Raw genomic sequence first — 14,455 nt, forward strand, 5'->3', positions numbered from 1 at the left:
ACAGAAAGTAGTCTCGAAATTGAGGGTTTTCTACTTGAAATCGAGAGCAACGCGTGAAGCGCAAGGTCAGTTCCGACAGCCACAAGTCGGCAGCGTCGGAATGACGGGTCTCCCTGAACTTCTTCTCCGGTCGATCGAACCCCACGGAGCGCTACCCTCTGCATTCTGCACTCGATTACACCCCGCGGGCCCTCGGTGACGGGCACGGAAGACATTACGACACACAAACGCAACGCAAATCTCGGTCAAGTCGGCCGCGCCAATTGGTCCACTTCTGGTCGCCAGCGTCAGCGCGGTCGGAACCGGTCCGAGCGAGCGAGTCCGCGTGTCCGGTTCGACCAGAGCCTATGGCCAACCGGAGCCTGTTTCGCCCGTCACCGCCCGGCCCGGCCAGTGATGATGCCGCGAACGACGTCACAACAGGGCCGACGGCTGGGCTGCGGTCGATAATTTCACGCTCGCGCAAGCAGCGAAGGTTGACGGCCGACGGCTGGCCGACGCGGGGCACTAGTAGGGCAAAGCGATTTAGCCGATCGGATGTCTTCATCGCACTAAATCTGGAACGGTGAACGCAAAGGAAATCGGCCACCGGACGGGTCGCTAGCGCGCGAGCGGCCTACAAACCGTGGCTGGCGTGATGGCCTCTGGTGTCGGACGACAAATTCGGATGCTGATCGAGTGTAGCCGACCGACGGTCCCTTGAGCAACGGTAGAGAATAAAAAGCGTAATAACAACGGCCAAACATGGGGAGGGCTGAGAAAAAAAAAACCTGGCCGCTCTCATCGAACACTTGTACTGCCCGAGGGTTCGTCCAGAGACTTCAGAAACACAATGCGGCCACGAACCACACGTCAATACTGGAAGCTGCACGGAGCGCCCGGTCCACCGGTTGGCCGGCATCATCAATCATCCGCCGGTGTTTTCGGAGTCCGCGCCGCGCCGCAGGACCACGCGACGCGAAAAATGGACCGCGCGACTCCGAAACGGAAAGCTCGGAATCCTGAGGTTTCGCCAGCTTGTCCACCGTTTGTCACGGCGCAGCCCCTCAGGCTATAGGCGCTCCACACCCGGGACGGTTGTTTTGTTTCAAGTGATGACATTTGATCCATTAACCGGCAACGGCCACGCCAGGCCATTGTGCGGTTAGTGCCTTCCGATGGTTATCGGAACCGGCTCCCCCCCCACCCGAAGGCCTGAAGTTTGGCAGCGGATTAGCCACGTGTCGGTGGAACCGGCGATTCGCTAGATGTGCGTCCGACCTGGACCGGGCTCGTCGCCCGAGGGCTGCCGACTGGACCGACGCGGAACCCCGGGGCCGACACGCCACGCTCGATTCCGGACCGGGCCACCGGTAGCCATTAAAACTTATTAGCATAAGTGATTTCCGTATCGGTTCGGGCCACGAACGGGGCCACGAACACGGTGTGTTCCAGTTGCAACGCAATCCCGGCTAGCACCACAACAACAACAACAACAAGAGAGAGAGGAAAAAAAAAAACGAGGAACAAGAACTGATCTGCTCTCTGAATGCCAGGAAGTTCCGGCAAGTGGAAGAGCGAAGAAAAAAAGATGCAAATTCTGGTTCGCGTTGGGCGAAGTGCCCTCACCGGTTTTGACACCAGTCGCGCGGAGTTCCAGTTCCACTTTGACCCGCAGCAGCGGCGCGACATCCTGATCGATACCTGATCAGGTCGCGGACCGTGTTTTTGACCGAGGTGCGGCGTGGCCTTCTCGCTTCGATGGCTGGACGCGCTACTGCTGTTGTTGTTGTTTGGGCCGGTCGGTCGGTATTCTACTTCGGTGGCCTTCGGCATAGATGTGGCATAATTTGCGCCTCTCAGTCTCTGGTCTTCCGACATACAGTGGACTGCCCCCCGCCTCGGGGTGGGGGTCATCGAAAGTCCTTCGGTGGCATTTGGCTTGCCTTCCGGTGGCCCCGGGACGGCGAAGTCCCGGCGAAGCACTTGTGGAACTGGTCCACATGGCGTAGAGATCACCCTGCCCCGAGAAGCTGCCGGCCGACCGACGGAATGGATGGTCACTTGAATAAATTAATTTATCATCGCCACGGATATGGATCACCATACGTCGTGCATTGCAGATAGGGCTGCAGACTGGGCCCGGCGCAAAACTCGGATGTCGGTTGTGTGTCCCGGCGTCCACGACAGATAGCACCTGACACGTGCGACGGCGAGAAGAATTAACAACTGGGACGGCCGCCAAGAAGGTGGCCTGGAGCTACACGACACAGCGGGACTTCTTCGTTCGCGGTGCGTTCAATCCGACACCTTCGAGCTTGTCCGCAGGTTCGCAAGCATGAATATATAAAAAGGAACATTTGTGAAAAGCGCTGGAGTTTCTGGGGAATTCTTGGAAACAGGAAGTTTTGCGGAAACTATATTCGCAAGAAGAAAGTTATAAGACTCCATTGGTATACTGGGCTTGAATAACAAAGGGCGCTGCTACTAACGTAAATTTATTTTGTTATGTTGGTACACTCTTCATATGAACGTATGTGAAGCTTCAATTCAATCTGTTTATTCGTTCTTTGTTTACAAGCCATTTAGTATCAACGTGTCATCGTGCAATGATTGAATTTTTATTTTATAGATGGTTTAAAAGCAAAGGAAATTTATGAACGAATGTTGAAAGTATATAAGGACTCTTCGCCTTCGAATAATATAGTAAAAGAGGGTTGCTGAGTTTAAACGTGGTCGGTTGCGCTTTGAAGACAACACAAATGAATACAACTTTCTCGACAACGCTCCAAAGCGTTTTCGCAAGGATAAAGTGGATTTTGGGCGTCGACTCATCACTACGGATAAGACTTGGGTCTACCATCATGATCCTGAGCTAAACCAATAAGCTAAAGAGTGATGTGAACCTGGTTCCTCCGCTTCGAAACGAGTTCTCGTTCTCGAACCTTAAAAATTTCATACGTAGAAAGCGTTTCCAAAGCTCACTTCAGAGATGGAATTCATAAATTCGAATCTCGTTTCAACAAATGTTCAGGGAGCCTATACTGAATAATAAAGAGTATTTCGAACCATAAAATTGGGGTTTTCTTATCGATGTACAACACTTACTGAACAGGCTGGTAAGTAGCAGAAACGCGGATGAAAGTCCTATGAATTAAGTATAATAAAACAGCGTACAAAAATAGCGACGACTACAAAAAGGCGGAACCGAGTTGCCAAACGAACGACAAACAAGTCTACCTCAGCGGTCGACTCTACTGTAACTCACAAACGTACCTTCACAATATTTACACCAATGGATGAAGGTGCTTAACGATCTGCGATTACCATTGAATCGCCTGAACAGCGTTGGAACACTTTTTTCTCTCAACTGGACGCCAACAGCGAAAGACCTTACCACGGGGCTTGGCGCTGCTTTAAAATCGAAAAGGCGTGACATTGCCCAGGATTATGCGCCGAGTGCGCCGAGTGTGGTGACAGCCCAGCCCAACTTCCTGCCCTACCGGGCCGGTGGCCGGGATCCGTCCGTCCGTTGGGTCGGGCAAGTTGCACATTTCCGGGCAGGAGCAGCTCACCGGCAGTACATCAAAAGGGACGACGCTCACCTCGGCCGTCCGGTCCGTCCGGCCGTCCGGTACGTCCGGCCGGCCGGTCGTAAAAGGGTCCGTCCGTCCATTCCGCAGCTGACTTTTCAGTGGTCGGTGAATGGGACACGTAAATAAGAAATAAAGCCAACAACAACAGCAACACAGCATAACTGGGCCGGTCCGGAATACGATTGCGGAAAACAATTTGTTAGAGGTTAAAACACACACACACACGCATGACAGACCCAAGTGTGGCTGGGGTGGCCTGTTTGGACAACCAGGAAGGCAGCGGCGGGCCGAGGCTTTCCTCAGGCCCTCGGCGGTGGTGTCAGGCGTCACCGACACATTCATCCCTTGCGCGCTGTGTCACGGTTGCATTATTAGTCGACGAAAAAAAACACCGGCGGCCAACAATTTCCGCATTTTGAGATATGGCCTCGGTCCAGGCGATCCGGGGAGGGGCGGAAAGCTGCTCGGTGTGCGGTGGTGGTCCGCTTTCAATTTCGTTCGAGCGATTTGGGCAAATGCGAGACACATCGACGTCGACGGTTCCGAATTGGCCCAGAAATTGAGTTGCTGAATTACGGATGGCGATCCCGGGGAGTGCAGAGAGAGAGAGAGTGCAATATGCGCTGCAGTAAACACACAACACTCTTGACGGCCCCCCGTCCCCGTGCTCCTGTCCCGGTGCTCCTGTCGAGTGAACTTATTTCGGGGTCCCAGCTCCCACTGCCGGCAGCAATTTGGTACAATTTGCTCCATTTCCTAGAGCTTTGCCGAGGTGCCGGACGAAACCCCCACAAAACCCCGGGTTCCTGGGGCCCTGCAGTCGTCCGCAAAATGTGAAAAATGTGTTCCCTTGCACCGTGGCCGCAGTCGGAGTCACAAAACTCGGAGTGTACTGTTTTGATTTTCCCTGATTTAGGATCACAATATTTCACAAACATAAAATCAATTTGCTCCGGGCGCGCCGTCCGGCTGGCAGGACGCAAGTATTCTTTCTCCTTTCGACCGGACCAGGATTCGTGCCCCGCCGTTTGTGTGTATGTGTGTGGGCGATTGCTTTGGATTAGCTGTCGGAGTGGCCGTCCAGTCTGCCGTCGGAGCGCAAAATAGAGTTGAAATTCTGGAGCTGGCCCAGCTCGGCAGCATCCGGTCGATGTTGACGTTGATGCTGAGGCATGCCTCGAACCTCGGCACGGTAAGGTGTAAATAAATGATGGTCCCTCAATTTTCCCCCGGATGTCCGCCCCGTGGGCGGTTCGGGTTTCGGGGACGTCGGCCTTGCCCGACGCCGCCGCCCCTCGGCCTTCCTTACACTTCATTAGTGATTCTTGTAAAGTAAGCAGCCCTCCCCGGAAAGGAGCCCGGCAAATTGAATCATCTACACAACATATTCACATTCATGACCATATTTTCTCACCGCTCGCCCAGCCAGCCAGCCCCCCCGCGGCCTTGCTTCGACCCCACCGACAAGGAGCAGAAGGTTTGCTTCGACCGGAACGGAATGAAATGTGGAACAACACAACTGATCTCGGCTTCCGGTTCCGGCAGACATTTTCGGTCCGGCTCTGGTTCCGTCTGGTGTGGTCCGGTGTGCCGGCTGTCGACCAGGCCCCGACCCACTACACCAGTGGGCATTTTCCATTATCTTTTCACCGCAAAACTTCAATAAAACCCCAATCGAGCATCGAGCGGCAGAAGTGAACATTTTCTCAGCCCCATTTCCAATTGTGATTGATGGAGTACTGCAGTACCGAGCAATGGTGGGCACCGAGTGTAAGCAATCGGATATCACTTTTCCCTGGCCCACTTCCCCGTGGTTGTAATTTGTTTTCATCAGAATTGGAAGTATTTTTCACACTGAGCTGGCTGACTGCTGGTCAATAATCGCTACATGATTGCACGAAGAAACAGCTCCTTACACCTCGAATCAACTCGAACTTGTACCGTGGGCATGTTTCAATCCGTTTTGAAGTACCACCGACTTCTGGTTGGCAACGGTACCGGGCTGGCATCTCTCGAAATAAGACCACATACCGGAAGTTGCAAAGGATCAACGGCATTTTGTTTAAAAAATACATGAATGCATTTTTGGTATAAACAGTATTTCAATTACATTTTTGAAGTCCTAAGGCAAAAAATTAGCACCAAACAAGATGAAACGATTTCCACTTGTGCTTTAGGTGAACAGCAATAACAAAACCACGATGAAAACAGAACACCAAATTAAAGACCATGCAGTGCTAAGCAAAAAGAAGTTTACCTACTGGATATTTGAATAATATGTGGAAAAATGAGTATATCTTCTCTTTTGAAATGTTGAAATGTTTGCGATTCTAAGAGCACAATTACGACGATTAAAGAACATAATAACGGTAATGTTTTACATATTCAAAATGCATAAGCTTGCACACGCACACGATAAAGAGTTGAGAAGCACACGATAAAAAATTCACAAGACATTACATTGTTTCTCAGCTTATAAGATGGTAAAAACTTCGAAATGACCAAAAATTTGACCACAAGGAGGAAGCAATCGATGAAATAACTGAAGGTAATGAAAATGAAGTTTGTATTAATCGTAATAAAGCTCATGGGCGCAAGAAATCAACACCGTTTTAAAGTTAATGTACGAGTATAGTGAATATCTCCTCCACAAACCTTTCTCAATGCGCCTAAAATATCGGAAGATAAATAATTCCCTTTCGTGCTTGTAATTCGTGGTAGTTTTTTGGAATGTAGACAAGTCTGGCTTTGTTTAAAAACAATTCTGAACCTAACGAAGGCCAATTCAAAACAAGAATGGTAGTTTACTATCGACATGCTTTGAAATGCGTAAGCTACCTTAGACAGTAACCGAAACTGATGTACGATAAAACATAAAAGAAAACATTCAACATAGTCAAGAGTTCTATTGATTGCCTGTCACTTGGGCAGTTCTTCGGCTGTGGTTCTGTTCTGTGTTTTAGACAAAGCTATGAGACAGGGTTGTCTTTTTGCCTCTAATGGAATCCTGTGTGCCTCTAATGGAATTTGTGGTGCCTTTGGATACACGAGATCAGATAATATTGGTACCCCCGATGGAACCATTTTAAAATGATGAGTTAGGGGATTAAACTTTCATCTTCATTGTAAAGCAAAACCACAATAAGCAAAACGGCGATTTCGAGGCGATTTCTGACAACAGCTCCAAGTTGACGGTGGAGACGATGGCAACAGATCATCTCATCATCCGACACACCTCTTCGCGCTTCGCTGGCACACATAGCATTTATGATTTAATACGGAACGCGCCCATACCATTCCGAAACTAAGCGCCCAACAAATGGCATTAGTCGAACGAAAGAAAGAGAAAAGAAGATGCAGTGCAAGAGATGAACGATTGAAGTAAAATATTTATGGCATGCAGCAGATGCTCTGTCGCGTTGTGCTGGCAAACGAGGCCGAAGCCGAAGGGGCCGAAGCCTGGCTCCGTTTGGCACAAATGTATGCATCCGCACTCCAGCACAGCCTTGCCTTTTTGGGGCGTATGAAGAAATCCTACCCAATCCTACCCATCGCCGCTGCTGCTGCTGCAACTTGCGAAATTCTTGTCCCGGATCTTGGGCCACACAATTAGAATAGCAACTCACCTTGAGGACACCAGGCCGGCCCACAACATCTCATGTCTGACGTTTTTTAATCGATGACCACCGTGAAATCGATAGCAAGACGCGATGTCACTTCCACCGCTTCTTCAACAATGTGCGTCACCGATGTCGAAGACTTTAGCCAGCGGCGGCGCCAGTTGTCTCGGGACAAACGTCTCCGCTAGGGCCCTCGGTTCGGAATCGGTTAAAAGGCTGCTTCTAGTAGGTGTGTGTGCGAGCGATTGCTTTTTTAATCTGAAATTCATTTGCTTAAACAAGCTGCTGAATTAATTTATGCTTTCCATTTGTCTCCAACGAGTGGTTTGGCGAGTGGGTGTAATGACTAGCGAAAAAAAGCTACAACCAAACATGAAACGAGATAAAAAAGTAGATAAAAGTAACAGTCACGCCTTTTCTAATTTATTCATTTATTTATTGAAATATTGTCAACGCAACCGCAAGGCCTAATTGACTAGACCTAATCTTATTGGAGTCAAGAATGAGAAATTCCTAAAATGAAGAGCCGGTTAAGAAATGGTCATTCTTATGGTAAAAATCATCGACACAGATTTCATAGATCGCATTACTGATTTGATGCTGTGTTTCGATGTGTTTCATAATTGTGTCGTTCGAATATTTGCTGTATATATTTTTATTGAACACGTTTGAAATTACACGTATGTTTTGCTCGTTGGTTTTATGGTTACACATTGTATATTTACTGGAGCAAAAATACGAATTAAGCAATTTATTTGCTTTCATTCTTCCATCAAGTGTTGATATTGATTGCATCTGCCGATTGATATTGATCGAGGTGCTCTGGTTGGATTAGCCATAGTTTTTGTTTTAAACTGCAGGGCAGCATTTCAGCATTGTGCAATCCAAAACACTAGAGTTTACTTTGTTTGTTTATTTAAATAAAAAACACCCTTTTCACACACTGGGTGACTTGCTGTAGTTTTTGCCTCTGGTTTTCCTATGCTTTTTTCTGCGTACATTAATTCATTTGTTTGGTTGATCAATGCAATGCTGAGTTTTAACTGTTTGCACACCACCGAACAGCACTTCCCGATTGCCTGCCTGGACACAGTAAACGGCACTGAGCGGTGCCGTGCGGTGCCGGTGATTGCAGAACCATACGCCAATTGATAAATGAATTGCCACTACAAATTATATAACCGAAGTGTCAACCATCGTTCGACCCAACGACTCGCTGGGGAGCGCACATAGTAGAAGGCACCTGATGATGACTAAATGGAACCCAAAATACTCCTCCCCGCGCCTGATGTCCATTTTTCCCACTCTTTTTCCATTATTCAATCCGGACGGCGGTGGGTGTTATAATCGTAAAAATTAAATGAATAAATTTTACATCGCACGCCGTTCGCTCAGCGTCCAGCGTCGCGTCCTGTGCGAGTCTCTTACACCGAACCGGGCTGCCCACCGACCGGTCTCCATGGCGGCATGTCTGTAATCATAAACGAGCACCAACGAGTCCGTCCGAGGTCCGAGGAGTCGTGGGTTCCGGGACCATTCCGCCATTTGTGGGGAGGACGCTATGTGACACGATCTCCCGACGTAGCGGGCGTAGGGAGCGGGAAAAGCAAGAAGAGAAAAAAACAACAACAGGCGAAGTGTAAACAATACCCATAACGATTATTGATATGATAAATATTCGACACCCCCCAAAAGCGCACCCATAACGCCATTCGGCCGTTGGTCAACCATTGTTGCTAGCCAGCCTCCGGGATGCTCCAGCCCTCGCCCCGCCACATAATGGCTTCCAGTGGGAGGTGGAATCCCCCCATTATGAGGTTGGCCCTCAACTGCGTGTGTCTGGCTCGGTTCGGCACAAACAAACATTAACCTTATTCATCATCATTAACGACACCGCCGGAGTGGCGTTTGCCAATAATCGATCGACTAGCTCCAGATAGTGGCCAGGATCTTGGAGCACTCTTCTGCGGGGTCATTTCTTGGCTGTAGCTTCCCCGTCCACGAGGTGTCAAGTTTCAGTGTCAATATTTTGGACTCAACGCTAATCCCCGTGCTGCTTACCGAACCGATGGCCAGCCTGGTGCCTGATAGTGGTAGTGCTGCAATTGCTGGGAGGACTTTTTGCTGCCAGATAACTTACTGGTAACATACCCTCGCTGCCCCAAACCGAGGGGTTATCTAATGGCCGCGACGCGGTTTGTATTTGTTTGTCTTGCCTAATGGTGGGTGAATGTCTGTACGGTGAAAGTTTGGCTACTTGTGCCGTGCTGGCTTCACTATCGGTGACATAAAGTGCTGCTGTCGGTGGTCAAGCACTGAAGCGGCCCAATAAGGCTTACAAGGCGAACTGTTGGCCACTTAGCCGGGACGGGACGGGCCGGGCGTTACAGCGAACCATTAAAAGGCTTAGGTTTGTGAACACCACGTTTGTGACATAGGAAACTTCTGGACCGCTTCTTTCCAAAACCATCAAGAACAGAGCTCCGGCTGCTCGAGCTAAATATTTGATAACACCACTAATTGCTGTCAGAACGGGGGGACTTCGGAGCTGGGCAAACTGTTCCCCGAAAGATGATTGGGACGAGCCAATCAAACCTTCCCCTGACCACTGTCGGACCGGACCCGTGAGATGCACTTCCCCACGAAACGGTAAGCTTAGCAATCCACTTGCATCGAAAGCCGGGCAGATGTAGCCGCTGTTAGCGTGGAGATATTCACCTGCCACCGAGAGTCACTTCGCCGTATCCGTGGCACTTCCTCGAGTGGCGCTGTCTCGGCGGGATTCCTTTGCATCGTCCTCGCTAGTTCGCTAGTCAGCTGACGAGTGAAGCGGAAACCCTCCGTTCGCTGCTTCGGGTGCGATTCCAAATCATCTGAAATAAGCTGGAAAATCTCCTCTTGACAGTTGCGGATCGTCGTGGCTCCTCTGCTTCAGCGCCGCCGGTGCATTCGGTGTCCCGTGGCACCGTGGCTGATCTGAATCTGCTCGACCTGCTCGACCGGCTCGGAAGAGCACTACATGGCGGACGTTAGACTTCCAAGTCGACCAAGCGACCCGTCGAAAGTAACGAGAGAGAAGGAGAGAGATTCGCCGTCTGTTTTCTTTCGCAATATAGGGCAAGGTTAAGATCCGGGCTCGGTCGAACGAACGGACCATCTCGGAAGGAGCAATATCGTAAAACGAAAAAATGGTTGGAACACAACGACCACACTCGCAAACTGTCAGTGATCGTCGGGGGTCCTTGTTGGCGGATCCCGGTGATATGTTCCCGGAGCCCACGTCTGACATCCGAACGTCGGAACGGGATCCTCGGAATAGAAGGCGGTGCATTCTTGGGTGCGATAAGTGACGCTAAGGACTTTCCGGAACGCTGATTAGTTTTTTCCGCTTCCGGCACTCGTTCGCATTCGCGTAACTGCGTTGCCCTGTTGGGCCCGCTATTTGTTGCTCGTGTGTTCCGGTTCGCATCTGTCACGGCAGGGACGCGACATTGATAGAGGTGCAGCCTCGGGCAGCCTGCACCGGCTGCTGCATGGCACGGCGGGTCCACAATTTGCTGCGCTTTATTTCGATCGCCAAAAACTTTTCCCATCAATATTCACCGATTTTCGGGGCCACGCGCGCGCGAGACCGAGTTGCGACCGGCCTCGAAAGGCACATCGAATAGTTTGAGCCCCACACACACACACACACACACACACACACACACAGCACTTGATTTGTTTTGGGACGAGTTTCTTTCGCGCCTTCGCGCGCGCGCTCCCGGGAATGCAAATGGCAAACAGGACCCTACTTCCGGTGTGCTTCCCGTCGGATGTCGGGAGTTTCGTTCCGCGTGTCGTTGTTTAGAAAGTTTGCATTTCCAATACCGTGGCACAGATTGAAAATCTCGACTTGTTTCACTAAATGCATTTTTCAGTTTGATTTATTCATGCGGAACCGGCAGGGCAGGGCGTTCGTTGCAGGGTGGCTTCGGTTGTTGTTTCACTGTGTTTCATGTTCCCGGACATTTCGCCAACAAGAAGTCGATGGATCTGTTTATAAGTAAAAGCAAAACAAATTTGCGAATTCGCGAGAATTCTTTCCATGTTGTTTGTTGACAACAACGGCAGTAAATATCATCAGGTCGCTAAGAGATTGTTGAAACTGTTCCCAAAGCATGTTTTCGTTAATCGACGCTAATGCAGTGATGTCTCCTAAGCTAACCTATTACTCTAAGCGAATTTGTATATATGGTAGTTCACAAATAAACACTTCATCTGGCTCCTGGTGACGAGTGACCATATTTTTTATACGACGTAACGAAATCAATTTTCATCTATTTCTCAATTTGTGAGCCTTTAAACCTGCCCTTTCAAAATGAGTTGGTAAACAAATACCTGTTTCGACAATTAGCAGAAAAAATAGGAAAAGGTGTCGGAAGCTTTTAAAAGAACGTGTAGTGTGCGTGTGTTTAGACAATTGTATAAGCTTAGGTTGTGCCGAGTTCCTGATGAGTGCTCCTTTTCACTCACCAGGAACAGTATAAAAAGGACTGTTTCGTGATAAAACGATCTCTTTTTTGGACACTTTTTCGGCAAGCAGCGGTCACGGAATAAATCAAAAACAACGAATAATCACCGTAAGTACGAGAACTGTTACAAATGAGTGGTTTTCTTTTGAGGATTGAGTTTGGCAACACAAGGAGCTAACAAAATCATTTTTCTGATACGTATTAAGAGTGTACGATAAGAGCTACCTGACACAGGAAGATTTGTTATTTGAAAACGGTATCAGAAATAATTTGAACAATTGCTGTTGTTGACTCAATTAGTTTGAACAATTGCAATTGTTTGTTGAATTTAATTTATTTACATTTTCTATACTTTCCTTTTTGAAATTATCTTAACCGATTTTAGACATTTTGACGATGTTTGACCAAAAGTCGACTTAAGTAACACTCGAAGTTAACATCAAACCACACTGTACGTAAACTCAATTTTCCTTTCCCCCAACCGTTCCTGCTTGTTACGTAACGTTGGTAGCTGCGTCAGTTTTGTTGGTGTCATTTTTGCTCAATACCAAATTCCAGCGAACGTGAATTTCCGATTCCCATGATTGTGATTCGAGACCGGGAACTGGCCCCCGGAAAACCAGTTGCTATAATCTGTCCACCTCCACCGGCCACCAACCACCGGCCAACCAATGCTTTTGGGCAACCGCACAACAAGCAATTACCAGAGTACAATAGCGCCACACGTCCGCACGTCCGGTTCCGCTGCGGTTCGGCGGGTCTTGTCAAACATTTTTTTCCACCGACGCCCAAAGCACGGCACAGATCAATCAAACACGGTCGTACCGTATCTTGGTACTCCCCAGGAACGCGTCCTGGGACCCACCGTTTCCGAAGATGTCCTCCCGGGAAGGGTAAATCAGTCACGTCGGTGAACGTCGGTGCAGGTGCTCGGCCGGCCGGGTCGGTGCGACGTGTCACAACAGCGACGGCCAAAAATGGGCAGCCATTCCGATGAAAGAAACATTACACACAATCCCCAGCGGAAGTGTTCCATTGGTTCCAGCCAGCCGGCCGGGTCGTGGAATCCATCATTCGGGCTCCGGGACGCCCCCGAGGCCGAGTGTATTTTGGGAGTCGTCCCGACCGTCGGTCGGAAGTCACCTTGATTAGCATTGTGCCAGCACAAGAGCGAGCAATCGGGTTCCTGGCAGTAGGAAAAGCGCCCGGATGGAGTCGCCTTGGAGTCCCAGGACATGAAGAAACAAAAAAAAACGGCAACGCCCAACGTATTTCCGTCCTTTTTGGGAACATTCCGGCAGGTTCAAGGGCGGGGAAGGAGGAGCCGGTGGCGAGACACACGGTCAGTTGGCGAGCCATCAAGGAAATGAAGTTTCATGTGTCATTTTTCATGTTACCGATGGGACCAGCCAGTGACGCGGCAGGCAGGCAGCCATCATTCCGATAATCGCAACGGTCGGTCGGTCAGTCGTCCAACAAAGAGGGCAGGAAGTTGCAGGATAAACCCATCACGGGCCACAGCAATACGCTGAAACCCAATCAATCATTCATCGGCGCACCGAAAAAGCCGATGGATTTTGCGGTTCATTTGGGAGTTCCGCCAAAGGTCCGGAAATTATCCCATTATTGCTCACCTTACCAAACAGGACGCGCTGGCTTTGGTTGACCCCGAACCGCACCGCACCGCACCGCACCGCACCGCACCGCACCGCACCGCACCGCACGGGTCCGGGTCGGCAATATGGAACTGATTGAAGCCCGAGGGAGCTCATTCCGGGTCCGATTGATGCTCCTCGATGGGGGCCGGACATCCGGACACGTGGTGGCCGCCGGCCACAAACAGATTAAAAAGTAGTGTATCCCAAATTAGCCCCCAAAGATTGATGGGATGGGGCTTAAAAAATGCAGTTCTGTGTCTTGCGGAGTGCAGTTACTGATAAAACGTTAAACAGGCCGCAGTCCGTAAATGTAAACAGGGTCCGAAATGGACATCCGCGATCCGTGCTAATTAAATGTAAACAGGCGTTTGAGTGCGTCCGGTTGCCGAGTACCGGAAGATGCACGGACCACTTCACTGGCCACAGGCTCAGCCTGCTCTCTGACTGCTCTTCTGGGTCGGGTCGAGCGATTCTGGGTCTCTGGACGAATGGATGGAGTTGCCAACAGCCACTGCACGGTTGCTGCAACGGCCATTAATGCACCTTCTTTGCACGTGGTGGGCGTGCACTTGTTTCTAGTGGGTGAAAGGCGTCCATTCCCCGAAAATAACTCGCACACAATCGGGCAGAAGAGCGCAGGCAGCAAAACAACTGGAACACGGGCAGCCGTAATCGGACTAGGCCAACGCCAAGCGCCACAACAACGTACAAATAATTAACCAATTGCATTCAATGCATTTTGGTTCACTGCGCTCGGCAGCACCAGGCAGGCAGGCAGGCAGGCAGGCAGGCAGGCCGTGCAGCGCCGTGAGTTTTGGGAGCACCACGTTTTTGTTTGCACAACGGCGCAACAACGTTACGTGGCCAGCCGGGCCGGTTACGTTCGCCGAACCGAACCCCAGCATAAGCATAAGCAGCCCGCGCGGAGGCTGAGCCCGAAACCGATCCAAAAAAGCCGACCATTTTTTTCGACCACCCTCCACCAGCCCAGCCGGCCAGCTAACTGGCGGCGGCGAATCGATTAACAAGTTGTTCCAACCAGGCGCGCCAAGCTAAGGCAAAAAGTGGCCACGGCCACGGCACGGCAC

Source organism: Anopheles cruzii, chromosome 3 (genome assembly GCF_943734635.1).
Source record: "Anopheles cruzii chromosome 3, idAnoCruzAS_RS32_06, whole genome shotgun sequence".
Lineage (NCBI taxonomy): Eukaryota > Metazoa > Arthropoda > Insecta > Diptera > Culicidae > Anopheles > Anopheles cruzii.